The following is a 1,746-nucleotide window of genomic DNA, read 5'->3' as shown; positions in this document are numbered from 1 at the left end:
CTAGCTCTGTAGACCAGGCTGGTCTCGAACTCACAGAGATCCGCCTGCCTCTGCCTCCCGAGTGCTGGGATTAAAGGCGTGCGCCACCACAGCCCAGCCAGGGACACAGTCTTTACTGACATGCTCTGACACACTCGTGTCTGCCCACAGAATCACATTCTCATACACTTGTGTATACGTGAACTCACACAATATTCGCTTGTGCCTTCCTGCTTACACTGATGCACCCACACAAAATCATACATACAATCACACACAACGGGGTCTCACGCACACAGACCACACTGCCACACACCATCACACACTTGCACCCTCACTCCGTCTCATACCCACGTTCACTTGTGCACATCCAATGGGCACTGGGATTATAGATGTAGGTCGCGGTGCCTGGCTTTTGACGTGGGCCGTGAGGATCTGAAGTCAGGACCACAGGTTTCTTCAGCAGGCACCGTGACAACGGGACCATCACTCCCTTTAGAGATAAAGAGGTTGCGACTCCTAGGAGACAAGAGTGCCTCCACATTCAAGGTCTCTTGCGGAAGTCAGTTTCCTCTTTGACCTTGGACCATGGACTGCCCACGTTCCAGGTGAGCCCAGATCAGCTGCAGTAACACCAGGACTCAGGAAAGGACAAGGCTTGCTGTGGTTGGTGAAAGGGGTCCTGGCCTGGAAGGAGTTTCCAAGTCTTGTCATGAAGGGCTATGCTGTTTAGATTTAAGAAATAAAATAAACGTGAGTAGTGTGTGCCTATGAATTTGATGGCGAAATTGACTGTGAAATTCATGGTTGCCATAGGAGACAGCAGCCTGTCCTGGTGTTTTCTTCCTGGGGTGGAAGAAGGTGAGGGCAGGAAACATCCCAAGGTGGGAGCACGAGTCAGCAAAGTCTTCCTGCGTGGCCAAGATCCTTCTTCACCGTGGACTTGGAGCCTGCAGTATCTCTAAAAACAGTAGCCAGAGCAGCGTTCACTGGGTTCCTTCCACCATTTTGGCTCCATGCTTGAAGGAGCTGCAGATGTCACCTCCTCCAGCCAGCTCTCAATGGCCCGGCCAGGCTGTAGATTTACGTCCACTGCTGAGTAAATCATCCCTCAAGCCTTTCTTGAATAAATCTTGCTAATTGCCCCCAAACAGCATGGCCTAGAAGCTGGTTAGCATGATGGATTTGGGTTCTACCATTGTCCCCCAAATCAAAAATCTTTTTTTTTTTTTAGATCCTGAATGCATCTAGGGAGGGACCAGAAGTACCCAGACAGATGTCCAAGTCACCATGACCTTGAAAATCAACTGCACGACCCTGGATATTGAGAGCCCCTGTGTTGTCTCCCATCCTGAGGCAGTGGCTCCTGGATATTTGAGTTCTTGTATGGTCTACTTCCTTTTAAATTTATTTATTATGATGATTTTTAAATTATTTAAAGTGCATAGGTGTTTCCCCCACACGTGCGTATGTGTACCACACACATATGCATGTCCGGGGAATGTGGAAGCCAGAAGAGGGCAGTGGATCACCTGGAACTGGAGTTACAGATGGCTGTGAGCTGCCCTGTAGGTGCCAGGAACCAAATCTCTGTCTTCTGGAAGAGCAGCCAGTGTTCTTAACCACTGAACCATCATCGCTCCAGCCCCTAGTTTTAATATTTTTAATTGTGTGTAGATGCATGTGTTTATATGTGCATGTGAGTACAGGTGTGTGCATGTGTTTATATGTTCATGTGAGTGCAGGTGCATGCATGTGTTTATATGT

Source organism: Microtus ochrogaster, chromosome 10, assembly GCF_000317375.1.
Source record: "Microtus ochrogaster isolate Prairie Vole_2 chromosome 10, MicOch1.0, whole genome shotgun sequence".
NCBI lineage: Eukaryota > Metazoa > Chordata > Mammalia > Rodentia > Cricetidae > Microtus > Microtus ochrogaster.
Note: the sequence above shows the minus strand (reverse complement) of the source record.